General features: G+C 40.8%; 1 protein-coding gene across 11 annotated transcripts in view; it reads right to left on the bottom strand.

Annotated features, from left to right (window-relative positions):
• Positions 1-14,964, bottom strand: part of PLCB4 (phospholipase C beta 4) — a 414,226-nt gene that overhangs the window by 253,709 nt on the left and 145,553 nt on the right. For 2 of the 11 annotated variants that reach the window (XM_072736383.1, XM_072736377.1), the window contains exon 3: positions 8,237-8,283. The exons of the other annotated variants lie outside the window; for them this stretch is intronic. The gene's annotated coding sequence lies outside the window, so the exon portion shown is untranslated. The remainder of the gene's footprint in view (positions 1-8,236; positions 8,284-14,964) is intronic. 11 annotated transcript variants of the gene reach the window in all.

Here is a 14,964-nt window from a genome sequence, read left to right as displayed (position 1 = left end):
AGGACACAAAAGTTAAGAGGAAGTCCATCTGCATTTGAGAAGAATAGAGGCAGAAAATTTGGCAGTTGAGACACGGGAAAATGAGGTCTGTACAATTTAAACTGGGATACTGTGAACATCATCAATGATGTATAGAGATTTCTACAGTAGGTTCTGAGATAGGATGATACATCCACAGTGCAAAACTATGCCATTAAAAGAAGCAAATGAACTTGGATGTATACGGACAGATGTAGAAAAAAAAATCAGGGGATCCCTGGGTGGCGCAGCGGTTTGGCGCCTGCCTTTGGCCCAGGGCGCGATCCTGGAGACCCGGGATCGAATCCCACGTCGGGCTCCCGGTGCATGGAGCCTGCTTCTCCCTCTGCCTATGTCTCTGCCTCTCTCTCTCTCTCTGTATGACTATCATAAATAAATAATAAAAAAAAAAAGTTTAAACAATGTGTTTAAAAAAGAAAAAAGAAAAAAGAAAAAAAAATCAGGTCATAGTATTAATTTTTAAAAACTCTAGTAGAGTAATAAGTGTACTATGACCCCACTGTGTTAAAATAAACCTCACTAGTTTATGTATAAACATTGTTAGATGCAGAGAATATACCTGGAGGTATAACAAACAAGTGTGGCTGCCTCTGGAGAGTTGGTACTAAAGAGAAGTGAAAAAGAAAGAAAGGAAGCATCTAGGTGGCTCAGTTGGTTAAGCCTCAGACTCTTGGTTCCAGCTCAGGTCAGGATCTCAGGGTCCTCTGAGCCCCCATATCAGCTATCCTCAATGCAAAGTCGGCCTGTCCTCCTCTCTCCCCCTCTGCTCCTCCTCTTTCCCCTACCCTTGCACACCTGTGCACTCTCTCTCAAATAAAATCTTTAAAAAGACAAAAAAAAAAAAAAAAAGAAAAGGACCTTTGCATTTTATTTTTTAAGATTTTATTTATTTATTTGAGGGAAGGAGTGAGCAAGAGACAGAGAGCACAAGCAGGGGGAGGGGCCAAGAAAGAGGGAGAAGTAATGCTCCCCTGAGTGCTCCACTGAGAGGGGAGCACAACCGTGGGGTTTAATCTCAGGACCATGAGCCAAAGGCAGATACTTAACCAACTGAGCCATCCAGGTGCCCCATACCTTTGAATTTTAATCTAATATTTCACCATTATATAATTTCTTACCATGAAGTCTATTATTTTTATAATTGAAACTGAAAAAGAACCCAATTCATCCCTCTCTATAGAAAGAAACATTCCATTTAAATACACAGAATTAGAGAATATCCAGTATCATGTGCACATACTTACTGATTTAGTGAATATTTACTATGACCCAGGCTCTAAGCACGGATTGTATTATCATATTTAATCCACATAAAAACTCTAAAATGTATATACTGTGATTATTCCCATTTTACAGAAAACTGAGAAGTGACTCTTCAGAAATCACACAGAGCTGGCATTTACCCCAGGTACCTTGACCCATGTTTAGCATCCATGGTACTGATTCCTCCACAGCACTTACCCTATTTTCATATTACATTTATATTTGTAATGAACTATTGTAAGAAAGTATTGAAAACCATCATGGATTGCCCCAATGCCTAGCACAGTGCCTAGTATCTAGTGTGCTCAGTAAATCCTGAACAGGTAAATAATTAGGTGTCCCATCTATAGCTGGGAAATTGAACTACACAACTATGCCTCCTGGGACTATCAAACAAGCTGAGTTCTTTTTGACTTTTTGACTAATAACTCTACTGTTTAATGTTCCTCATCCTGAGAAACCACTTGCCACCCTATAACAAAAGACTTGAAGACTAGAAATGTTTTCCTTTGCCTTCTCTAATTCTCTGGTCACTACCCAGCATAAAACTAATCCATCATTCCATAAACCTTTCTAATTCTGTGCATGGCTAGGATACTGCTACATTTGAGAAAGCCGATGATGACATACTTAACTACAAAGAAGTAAAATGGTATAAACAGTTTGTCATAAACTGTTTAGCTATTGGCATATGGCAGATGAACTACTATAACTGACTTGGTGTTGCAGTCATACGAATTAAGGCATCAACTTACTGCCTTGTTCATCCTAATATTACTGCAGATGTTAAAGTATATAAATGGGTCCTTGATAAAGGAAAGACTGTGTGTGCAAGTGAGTGTGTATAAGTCTCCAGATGTCTGTGTTTATATGTCTTTGTACAAGCTTTGGTCTTTCAAAAGTGGAATCTTTTTCTGTAACATAGAAGAAACCTAATAAACAGACAGAGTCCTCAAATCCTAGAATCCTACTGGTGCTAATAAAAGCTGGTTTTCATTCAACAAGGGTGCCAAAACTATTCAATGTGGAAAGAATCTACTCAGCAAATGTGCTGGAACGACTGGATATCCACATGCAAAGGAATGAAGGTAGGCTCCTACCTCACACCATACACAAATATTAGCTCAAAATGGGTCACATGTAAATATAAGAACTAAAACTATAAAACTCTTAGGAGTAAATATAAGAGTAAATCTTTGTGATGGTTAGGCAATGGTTTCATAGATATGGCACCAAAAGCACAAACAATGAAATAAATGATTTGACTTCATCAAATTAAAAGTCTTTGTGCTTCAAAGGTCACAGTCAAAAAAGAGAAAGGACAACTTACACGATGGGAAAAGATTTTTTGCAAATCATTTATCTAATAAAGGACTTGTATCCAGAGTATGTTAAGAACCATTACATTAACAAAAAGACAAATAACTCAGTTTAAAAGTGGGTAAGTGATCTAAATAAATATTTCTCAAAAAAGATACACAAATACAGGGAGAGATGCTCAATCACCAGAGAAATGCAAGCTAAAATCACTATATTACTTCACACCCACTAGAATAATTATAATCAGAAGACACATTATAACAAGCATTGGTGAGAATTCAGAGAAATCAGAATGCTCATACATTGCTTGTGGGAATAAAGTGGTGCAGCCACTTTGAAAGCAGTCTAGCAGTTCCTCAAATGGTTAAACATAAAATTACCATATGGCTCACTAACTCCACTCCTAGGCATGCACCCAAGAGTAATAAAAGCATATGTCCATATAAAAAAATTACATGCGCTTTTTCATAGCAGCATTATTTATAATAGCCAAAAAGTAGGAATAATCCTAATGTCCGTCAAGTGATGGATGGATACACAAAATATCGGTGGAATACCAGGGCATTTTACTCAACAAAAGAAAGCAATGTGAAGATGTCTGATATCATGGATATTACTTTAGAAAGCATCATACTGAATGAAAGAAGTCAGTCACAAAGACCACACGTTCTAGGATTCTATCTATATGAAATGTCCTATTCTAGGCAAATCCACAGAGATAGAGAGCAGATTAGCAGGTGTGTAGGCCTGGAGGGGCACTGAAGACAGGGAAGGACTGCTCGTGGGTGCAAGCGATGGAAGTGTTCTAAGATTAAACCACGGCAATGGTTGCACAACTCTGAATATACCAAAAACCACTGAATTGCACATTTTATGTGGGTGAACTTTATGGGACATAAATTGTATTTCACTAAAGTGGTTTATTAAAAGGCTGCCTCTCAGTGCATCTGCCCGTGAATATTAGTTGGCTTCTTTCAAAAATGACAAAGCACTTATTCACACTCTTCAAAGAAACCCAGTAAGTGGTGAATATTTCCACTTCCAGAAGATTAGCTGTCGTAATTCTCCACAGGATTTCTTGTGATGGGAAATACACACAATCATTTCTACCCTCACTAAAGAGGAGCACATGCATGGGACTGCTTCTAAACCATAACAAAGGACCAACATCTTCCCACAAACCACCAGTAAGGACAGATGCCACAGTGTTGACGATATGGTTTTATTTCAAAGCAACAGGGGAGCTGTCGCCAAGGCTGAAGTTTCTAGTTCTCAGTAAAGGAGGAAGAAATTTAGAAAACTTCGAGTTGACATTGCCAGACCAGTTTTCGCACATCTATGTACTGAACACAAAAGGACTGGCATTTAATACTCTCCTGAAGATATTCAATATTGAGATTTTTGTTTTCAAATGAAGAATGACCGAGTAAGACTGAATCAACACAGCAGCTTTTCACTCTGATCTGCTATTGAACATGAAAATGATTGTTTTGTAAGCAATGTTTGAGAAGAGTCATGTGAGTTTGTGCAGCATAAGAAACCATCTGAAACCTTCGTTGCTTAAATCAATAACTATTGTGGTTCACAGAGTGACCTCAAGCTTGCAAGAATGGCAAGAGATCAGGACCTAACATACAAGCACTTTCCAAGCCTCTGCAGTGTCTGATGTGCTAATTTAGCTTTGGGCAAAACTAGTCACATAGTCAAGCTCACATTTAAAAGATGTAGAAAATAACATCACCTTTTGGTGGGACAGGGCACCCTAGTGCTCTACAAGGGCATGGGTACAGGGAGGGGTAGACTTTGTGGCCATTTTTACAATCTGCTACAGTATCGTATCCCAACATGGAACACACTGCCATTGCAGCTTACATGTAAAATACTGATAACTTACAATGGTACATGGGGAGATAAGATATGGTACATGTTTATTAGCACTTGTCTTCTCTTTATGGAAAAGTGTGTCATTTTTCTATTGAAGTATATCACTATAAATACACTTTCATAGCTATTTACCACCGTTATGTTATCATTTGGCCACACAGTTGCTGTTTTGTTTGGTTTTTTACCAGTTATATTTTCTTTATGAGCAAATATATTTAAATGGAAAGGATGAGTAACAAGTTCAGGTCAAAGTTTTGGCCAAACCCATAAAAGTGACTCATGAATAACCCAAGTATAGAACCCTGTTGGGTAAGGCAATATTTCTCAAACTTTAATATGTATACAAATCACCAAGGTATGTGCATGAAATGCAGATTCTGTTTGGGATAGGTCTGAGGTGGGACCAGAGATTCTACAACTCTAACAAGCTCTCAGCTGATGCTCATGGTTCCCAAACATGCTCAGAGCAGCAAGCAAGTAGAAGAAGGGCAAAGGCCGGACCATCAGAAAAAGCTATGGGCAACCTTTACCAGCTGTATGGTCTTAAGCACTGACCTCATCTCTCAGAAACCATCTCCTCCTCTGTAAAATGCAGGTCGTGTTAGGACGCACCTTGGAAGTCTGGGTCAGGATGAAAGGAGATGAAACACACACTAGGTACCTAGTGCCAGCCAGACAGAAGGGCCCAATACTGGCTTTGTCTTCTTTCATAGTTAACGACTTCCCAAATAGTCCTTGAATGCGACTATAGGTTAAGAAAGGTAAACGGGCAGGCCAAAAAGACACTGCGTTAGCCCCCAGGGGTACCATGTCACAACACTAAAAGTAACTGGATTTTAGAAACATGTATCGTCAATGCAATCACATTTGATATTTTTTTGCATATATGGATTAGGTTTGTCTCTTCAGAGTCACCCAATAAACATTTATTGAGCACCCACTGTGTCCCAAACCCTGCTCCTGGCTCTGAGGACAGGACAGTGAACAAAAACAAAACTCCAGGTCCTTACTGAGCTCACACTCTCTAGTTCTCTGTCTCCCCAAAATAAACTCACTCTTCTAGGCTGTACTGGGAAGGCTACCATGGGCCTGATCTGTCTACATACATGTTTAAATGATCACCTTGGGAACCTGTGAGGTTTTAGCTGGTTGCCAACATTTAAAAATGGGTGATTTCATATAAATCTCTGGAGCCCCAGCTTCTCTTGGCAATCTGGAAGATAAAGCATCACAGACTCAGGGTGCTGTGGGTAAGCCAGCTGCAGCTGAGAGGCAACTGTGCCTTCAGAGAAGGCCTGGGTTCCCGTTCCCCACGGGCCCCCACCACCACCCATCTCTTCCACCCAGACAACTCCCTCACCTATGTTCTCCTGCTGAGTTCGTGAGCCCTAAATTAAAGGCCTACTCAGCAACATGTATAAGCTTGGAAGGAAGGGGATTCCACCTCCCTGTTCTGCATATTCTTCCTTTAGCATCACGCAACAAATGTCCTACAAGACAGCAACTTAACCATTTGTTTGCCCCTCGGTGAGTCTACAACTCCCACTTTGAGAAACCACTCTAAACTCTGCCCAGAAAAGTTAACAGCTCCTGTCATTTACTGTGGCTCATCAGCCTTAAAATTATAACTGGGGACTCTTTATAGGACATTATGAGTTATTTTTGGATTTTTTTCCCTAAATAATGATAATGGTTTGCAATTACCCACCTACATTCTTTTGCCTGGTTGCCCCTGTATACCAGTTTTCTAGGACTGCAGAACAAACCACCACAAACTCCATGGCTTCGAACAACACATATTTATTAGCTCTTAGTACTGGGGGCCAAAAATCTGGCACAGTTGCTGGGTTCTCTGTTCAGAGTCTCACAAGGCTAAACTCAAGGTGCCTTCAAGGCTTTCTTTCTGGAGGCTGAGGAATAACTGGCTTCCAAACTCAGTCAGGTTGCTAGTCAATTTTATTTTCTTATAGTCATAGCATTGTGGATTTACTTCCTTATTGGCTATCAGCTGAGGTATACTGTCAGGTCCTAGATGCCACCTCCACTCCTTGCACTCCTTGCAACCTGGCCCCCACCATCTTCAAAGCCAGAGATGGAGAATCTCCCTCATTTGGAATCCTCCTCTCTTTGAATCTTGCTTCAGTCCTTTATAGAGGCTTAGCTGATTAGGGCAGGCCCACCAAGGTTAAGCTCTCATTCTTAAAGCCAACTGTGTGATGCAACATAACCTAACCAGAGAAGTGACATGGTTCCAGCCCTGGGGATTAGATAGGGCACACACACCAGTAGTTTGGTGCAGTGGGCCATGTTAGAATTCTGCTTCCTACATCTAGTAATTGAGAGCATGCATTTGTCTCCACATGTGGTTTTCTTCGCAGGCTGGGAGCTGAGGTCATGTCACAAAAGAAGCTAACTGGCCAACAGAGAATATATGAAAGTTAAAACCAGAGTGTATATTTAATGACTCTTACATTCATTGTCAAAGTAGTTAAGGTTCTTAGAATTCCACTATCTAACCCCAAGAATGTATGAACGCACCAAATTCCAAATCTACACAAGTTTCTCCCCATTCACTTAAACTGAACCGTTCTGAAATTAAGTATCTAGAATATTGACATTCTAGGAAGAGGAGGAGGAAAAAACGAAGCTGAAAAACAAGCACAGACTTAGTACCTAGAAGGACCAAAAAAAAAAAAAAAGTTTTAAAAGATAAGTGTCCAAAATAATGCCATGGACTGAAATTTTTTTAATTAAATTAGGTTATGTTTTCTACATGATGTCAACAAATTTAACTGCTTTTTCACTCAACAGACTTGATTACTTGTTAGTTTCACAGAGGCAACATATACAAAACCTCGCTAAAGGAAAAGGATAATTAAAAGCATGCTTAATATATTTACAAGCACAGCACATATTAGTTTTATTTTTACAGGAGAAACTAAGAAATCTCCCTTTGAAAACACATTAGGTTAAAGAACACTGGCAGATTAAGAACAGATGATAGTATTACCAATTAATGAGAAATTACTATGTCCAGGTATTACTCAGTGCTTTGTGTGTATCAACTCATTAAATCTCACCAAACTCTATAGGTAGAAACTTTTTACTGAAGAGGACACCAAGGCACAGGGTGCTTACATCCCTTATTTAGAGGCATGTGGTAAGTGAGCAGGGCTTCAAACCCTGATGATCTAGCTCGAGCACCATTACTTTTAAGAGCTGCATCTGCCTTTGACACATCAGTGCTTCCAGTGTTGTGAGACAGGGGCACTTTCTGCACCTACTATGCAGCAGAGGTGGTGGCTAAGTACACATGCACTGCACTCAGGTCAGGCTCACGGCCGTGGCCAAGGGACAACTGTGCATCACCACCCCACCAAGGGGTGCATCTCTATCATTTGCATAAAGACACCCTATATACCAGTAGCAGCCTTCTACAAGGAAAGCTATAAAATAACTCATTCTGCTACTGCCTAGATCTTTATTTGAAAGGGAGAGAGGGTGAGGAGAAAGGAAAAAATATAATCCTTCTTTACTCCTTCCAAATCCACCGTTTTCCACTACTCTGCATTCTGAAATTCAGAGGTTATGAAAAGACAGAACAAAGCAAAAGCTAACACCATAAGCAAAGAAGAAAATCCACTGGCTCTCTTTCTGTTTGTTGAGAAGAAAGTGAGCTTTCCTCTAGGTCATGAGAAAGGAAAAGATCTATAGGTAAACAATCTCATACTTTTTCCATCAACTTCCATCCAGCCACCAGCAGCACAGATCGATCCCCTAAAAAAAAACAAAAAAAAAAAAAAAAAAAAAAAAACATGCTTAGCAGTTGTAGTAATAGGTCACCTGGAGGTGGAGCTGGGGTGAGGGACACAATGTTCCATCTTGATATTTGCATTAATGGTATGTTCCTTTTTTAAAAAATATTTTATTTATTGATTGATGAGGGACACAGAGAGAGAGGAGAGACATAGGCTGAGGGAGAAGCAAGCTCCCTGTAGGGAACCCCATGTGCGACTCAATCCCATGACCTCAGGATCACGACCTAAGCTAAAGGCAGACACTCAACCACTGAGCCACCCAGGTGCCCCAAAGATATGTTTCCATTCAAGATTGCTATCCACAAATAGGTTGGATGGACCAAGTCAGTTGGCATTTATTCCAAGTTCTTTCCTGAACCTTGCAAGCATGACCAAGGGCTGTTACCATAAGAGGGCCCTCTGTGCGAGGAGCAAGAGACTAGAACTATATACTTCACTTGGTCCGCTCTGTGGTTCTCCTATGATTTCCAGCTCAGCTCCAGTGTCCTGGTGGTAGTCACGGAGCAGAAGATACAGAAATACAAATTTAATTATAACTATATATTTTGTGTCCTTAAAAATGTCTCTTATGTTCTCTGTATTTGTAATATATTTAATATTATTAGATATGCATTTTTTATATTATATATCAACACAAATTTTGTTAGAGAAGCCTCCCTTAAATATGATGCTTTGCGATGTTGTTTGTTGCGGATCTTGGTCTTTACATGGTTTTATTTGTTCGAATTTCTCATGCTACCTAACTTGCCTAACTTGCCACGCACCACAGCCAGGGTACTTAAATACGTTCATGATGGGATACAACCCTTATATGTGTTGGGCTACCTGTGGTCATCAGTGAGCCACAGAACATTCAGGCAGGGTCTCAGTTTCAGAAACCTGGATATATGCCAAGCCAGGTAATTATTCTCTGCCTACCTAATTTCCCCAGGCAATTTAACTGAAAATGGTATTATCCGTCACCTCAGTTCTAATCGGCTCTGAAGTGCCCCTGTGTCCTGCTTCTTCCCTCCATTATAAGCTAACTGAGCTGGTTTCTTTTTGAAGCTTAAGTTGGAAAAAAAAGTTTCTGAATCTCTCTAGGGGAAAAATATCAGATAAATATGAGCCATTTAATTAGTTGCAAACCAGTATACTGAATAGTGTTGGCAGAAATTGCAAGACACCCCTCCTTGCTGCCTACCCTTATGAAAAGTCTCTTTTATAGAAAGAAGTACAAAGGGCTTACTTACTGAAAAACTGACCAAGGGAAAAAAAAGTGGGAGGAGGGGAACGTGAGAGACCTTAAGAGGATTTTACTCTACTGAAATAATTTTAAAAGGCACTGTTCCGTTGTTCGTTTCCAAATAAGCTGATTTAGAGTGAGCAGAACAAAATATAGCATTTGACAGAGGAATGCCTGAAACTCAAAGAACATGCAACAGAAATGTGCTTTCCGATGGCTTCTGACAAACATGAATTTATACCAGTGCTCTCCAACAGAAATACAACAAAAGCCATAAAAGTGAGTTACACATGTAATTTTGAACTTTCTAGTAGTGATGTTTAAAAAGTAAGAAACAGGGCACCTGGGTGGCTCAGATCATGATCCCAGAGGGTCCTTGGATTTAGTCCTGTATAGGGCTCCCTGCTCATCAGGAAATCTGCTTCTCCCTTGCCTTCTACCTCTGCCCCTCCTGCCAGCTCATGCTCTCTCTCGCTCTCTTGCTCTCAAATAAATAAATAAAATATTTTAAAAAAGAAGAATCAAAAGACTTGAAGAATTATCATCATCATCAAAGACTACTACTCTGCAGTAAAAGTAAAGAACTGATAACAACTTGAATGGATCTCAAGAGAATTTTGCTTAGTGAAAAAAGCTAACTTCAAAAGGTCACATGCTATAGGAGACTCTCATTAACAGTATTTGTGAAATGACAAAAGTATACAGATGGAGAACAGATTAGTGATTCCCAGGAATTGGGGGGCGGGGGGAGAAAGGAAGGAAGCGGCTATAACTGTGAAAGCTTAGCACAGAAAATCCTTGTGATGGAATTCTATATTTTGACTGTGGTAGTGGTCATATGTATCTATACTGGTGATTAACCTGCACGGAATTACACACACACACATCCACACACACATGCAGAAAGCTGATAAAATACGAATAAGGTCAGTGGATTCTATCAATGTCCATTTCATAGTTGGGATATTATACTATAGTTTTGGAAGATGGTACCAGTGAGGAAAACTGGCTAAAGAGTCCAGATGATCTCTCTGAATTATATTTTACAACTGCATATGAATCTACAATAAGCTGAAAATTAAAAGTTAAAACAGTGAGTTTTAATAATACACTTAACTCTATATTGCAGAATTTTCTCACATAATTGATTTACATTTAATCGATATAAAAATGGAGATTTTTTTTTTTAGTTCTAAACTCTTTGAATGCCAGTGCATAGTTTACCTGGAACAGCACACTTCAATTCAACTAGCCGCATTTCAAGTGTTTGATGGCCACACGTGGGCTGTGAGCCCCAATACTGGATAGCCCAAAATACCTTAAACTAAGCCTAATATCCATTTCCCAGTCTGTCAAGTGGCACATTCTCACATGAAATATCTTTGCTTTTTGGATGTCTCTTAAAGAACAGGTTCATCATGAAACCCTTAGAGCTTGAACAATCACTGAAAAATACGACCTGACTAGGAGAGAAATTTTCATCAATGGTATCAACCTGAATTTGTTTTGGACCACAGTTCCACAACAAAAATAAAAGTCCCTATAAAAGAGACATTTAGCAGCTTCTGCAAAATAATTCCTAAGAGGAGTTTCAAGAGCTGTGGTACACAACTCTGAGATCAAGACTGGAGCTAAGATCAAGAGTCAGACGCTTCACCGAACTGAGCCCCCGCCAGGCGTCCCTCAAGAATTAAGATTGTTAACTATTTTTTTGAAACTTTGTGTTTTTTTTCTGTTCGCTCTGCTTTCCTACTTTTCCTTGGTGATTAGAATCATTAAAATGAGAAGGTCTTGTGAGTTTGTTCTTCAGAGCCATGGAACTGTGAGATGCCATCTTCCTCCCCAGGTAGTCATGGAGGAGAAAGAAACAATGTGTAACGGCAGCTTTGAAAAAATACATAAAACTAGGCCAAGTCTCTTGGGACTCTGAAAAGTAAAACAATGAGCAGACCTGGTTCTCAGACCAGGTCTGACAAAAAGCTCAGGGCTCAATCTCAAAAGACCAGTGCCATCTCCATCCACCATTGAAAGTGGGAAAGCAATAAGAAATCACTATTCCCAAATGGAGCCTTTGTGAGTATAAAGAGAGCAGGTTATGGAATGAGAGAGACCGATCTTTGAGAATACAAGACAATTAACCTCTCTTGGACCTACTTTCCTGGTTTGTCAAGCAGCAAAATTATCTGCCTCAGTCATTGTTGTGAAGTTAAATGGAATAATACCCAAAAAGTGCCTACCACATTCCTGCAATCCCAAATGGGTGTTCAATACGGTCCATTCCCACTGTTTCTATACTCAAAGAACTATCCATCAGGAGAAAATGATCTGTGCAAAGTAAACCAAGTATAGTAACATCAGAAACTCAAGAACTGTTGCTCTCGAGTAATGCCAAGGAGAAAAAATGTCATTTTAGTCTACTGTGATTTGCTTCTAATCTGTTAATAGGAAGCTAGTTTCATAATCAAGCTAGGTTTATAGCACTCCTGTGACTGCTGTACAGGAACAGGTACACTTAAGGCACAAGCCCCAAGATAATCTAAAAAATGGAAACTGGGCTGGTTTTGCCAGAGCATCAAGACTTCAAGAATTTTTATATATTCACGTTCTTCACAAACATACAATGTATCTTTCAGGCAGCAAGTGAGAATAGAAAAAAAAGAGTATGGTATAGCTTAGAAGAAGCACTCAATGCCTGAAGTGCTCTTGTTAGGAATTATAGAACTTTGAGGATGGTATTTATTTTTGTCAGATAGTTTTTGGCCACATACAACCGATCACCCATCTGTTCCAGGAGAAATCACATTGTGAGCTGGCCCACTGGTGCCAGTATACAGGGATGCAGCGATAACTTGGTTTTTATTGATATGGCTAAACTCTGCAAACTCTTCAAAACCCAGAACACAGCTGCCAATATCAGATGGGTACCATACTGAATAGAAGGACTCCAAATGTACCACTTGGGAGTAATCTGTATGGACAAAAGCCTGCTCTAATTTTGTTTCCTGATCACCTCACTCTGATTTTATGAAGAAACTAAAGGAGACAATTTATCTACAATGCTAATATGTGGGACAAGATCCCAGATTTTACCAGTATTATCACTACTGTGCTAGGAGGGTCCCTCTGAGGATATGAAACATTTTCTAAGAGGATATGCAGACATTTTCTGCAGTTGCTACTCTGACATCAGAGTCAAAGTCCATCATCCTACAAATACAACTTGAAGCTGAACAGGGTCTCTCTGGAAAGCCATAGCAACTGAAGTAAAATGAAATGAGAAACTAAGACTTAGATGTGTCACCCACCTAAGATGTTCAGGCATGACCAACGCCTAGGTTCAGAGACATAACTGATTTTAATAATGAAAAAAAAATTCCCAGCTCTAGTTCTAAATGTTCTATAGGAAGATCGTGAATTTACTTCCTCCCACAGACAAACTAAATCTATAAACAGAACAATTTCCTCATGAAAAAACCCTAAAAACTTGTAGAGTGACCCCTTCCCATGCGGCAAATGAGAGGAAAACCATGCTTACGTGGGTAGAACAGGCTGACACACCCCTCCACTATATATCCCACCCCCCTGGTGGCAGTACACAGTCAGGATAGAACTCAAAACCTTCTTCTGCCTGAGGAGCACGGGGTTCATACCCCTACACTGAGCAAGCCAACACTGAAGACCAGCACCTGAGAAATGAGCCCCCAAAATGTCTGGCTTCAAGAATAGGGTGCATGGGGATCCCTGGGTGGTGCAGTGGTTTAGCGCCTGCCTTTGGCCCAGGGCGTGATCCTGGAGACCCGGGATCGAATCCCACATCAGGCTCCCGGTGCATGGAGCCTGCTTCTCCCTCTGGCTGTGTCTCTGCCTCTGTGTGTGTGTGTGTGTGTGTGTGTGTGTGTGTGTGTGTGTGTGTGACTATCATAAACAAATAAATTTTTAAAAAATTAAAAAAAAAAGAATAGGGCTCATGGCTCACAGGAACCCCAAGAGAATGGTGAACCAAAGATCACTCTTAAAGGGCCTATGGGCAGACTCCCTATTCACCCACCAGGACCCAGCACAGAAGCAGCCCATGGAAAATTGCCCCGACTTCATGCCAAAGAGACTCATTTCCTAAGTTTAAAGCATTGGTCTGAGGGGTAGGGGCCTGCTGAAATACTTTCCAAAGTCAAAGGTTGATGGCTGCCATCTTTCTACTTTCCATCTGCATGCTAAAGCCAACAGGCACCATCATGTTTGGTTTTGTCTCCTTTCCAGCAGGTGTCATATTTACACTCTAGCAGATAAGTACCATTTGCAAGGTGTCCCTCTATAGGGAAGGGATTGGCAGGGGGAATTATCCTTTGTCCTTTTTTCTTATTTTTTTCTTTTTTAATTCTTTTTCCATCTTATTGTCAGGTGTCATCTTTTTGCAATCAGCCTTTGCCTCACATCAGCCCTACAGTGTCATCTTCCCGCTCTCCCTCTCCTGCACACCAGAGTGCCAGGAGCACCCAGAGGGGAGCTTCTACACATGTCTGGTGCCCCGGTTTTTATGTCTGGTGGCCTGGTTTTTGCAACTGCTGCCCAGGGGACACCCCTTGATTGCCTGGCTCTGGAGGCCGGTGGGGGGGGGGGCTTACATTATGGGTCCCATGGGAATATAACAATCAGAAAAACAGTTTCAGGCAGAATATAGCCCCTAGGGCACTGCGCAGACAGTGGACTGAAACACAGCCCAGCCTTCTGGGAAAGGGGCCTACTTTCTTATCCTGGAGCTCTGGCTTGAGGGTCAGGCTTCTGGTTTGGTGCACTTCTAGGAGCTTACCGAAGAGCTCCCAGGAACACAGGCTGATAGATGCCATCTTTGTAGGCTTTCTCTACCTTGCTCCAATTTGCTGGTATCTTCTAGAAAGGAGCTTATATCCTTGTCTGGCACCTTGATTTTAGCAGCTGCTACCAGGGACCACCTCTGTATCACCGAGCTCGGGTGACCAGCAGGTTTATAATCCCGGGTCCCATAGGGCTAAACCTAAGAAAGAATGAGTCCTTCAACAGCTACCACATGCAGGGCACAGCAAGGGACAAGAGATCCAGGAGCTCAGTGCTTCTGTGAAGGAGGACTATTAGTTTACCATCATGGCTTTGGCCAGACAGATGAGCTTCTAATTAAACATGAGCCTAAGGGCTGACTGAAATATTCCCTGAGGTTTGGGAAAGCAGGCACTATCTGTGCACTTTCCCTCCACCATTGTCCAGAGCATGAGTGTTTCTAGGAAAGGAGCTGTTATACGTTATATATGTTACCCCAATTTTTATAGCTGGTGCCCTGGTTTTTACAGCTGCTTGCCAGGGGATAGCCCTTGGTCACCTAGCTCTGGAGCCAAAGGCACTTACATTCCTGGGTCCCACAGGACTATAATAAGAGACCATTCT

This window comes from Vulpes vulpes, chromosome 14 (genome assembly GCF_048418805.1).
Source record: "Vulpes vulpes isolate BD-2025 chromosome 14, VulVul3, whole genome shotgun sequence".
Taxonomy (NCBI): Eukaryota; Metazoa; Chordata; class Mammalia; order Carnivora; family Canidae; genus Vulpes; species Vulpes vulpes.
This window is presented reverse-complemented; position numbering and strand designations above follow the sequence as displayed.